General features: G+C 16.7%; 1 protein-coding gene across 2 annotated transcripts in view; it reads left to right on the forward strand.

Moving 5' to 3' along the window:
- Positions 1–203, forward strand: part of LOC110415592 (protein HOTHEAD-like) — a 24,701-nt gene that overhangs the window by 2,793 nt on the left and 21,705 nt on the right. The gene's annotated exons all lie outside the window — the stretch shown is intronic.

Consider the following 203-nt stretch of genomic DNA (forward strand, 5'->3'; position numbering starts at 1 on the left):
GTTGTGCATAATATCGTCTTTACAACAAAAGGTAATTAATTAATGCATTTTTTTCCAGAATCAAATAACCTTAGTTTAGTATCTGCATAAATTCTTAAATTATTTAAAAAAATTGAAATAAATCATTATTTTTTATTATATTCAAATAAGTTTTTATATTTTATCTTGAATCAAATAAGTTTTATTATTTTTATTTTTAATCA

This window comes from Theobroma umbraticum, unplaced genomic scaffold (assembly GCF_002168275.2).
Source record: "Theobroma umbraticum cultivar Fairchild unplaced genomic scaffold, ASM216827v3 scaffold_147.0, whole genome shotgun sequence".
In the NCBI taxonomy this organism is placed as follows: Eukaryota; Viridiplantae; Streptophyta; class Magnoliopsida; order Malvales; family Malvaceae; genus Theobroma; species Theobroma umbraticum.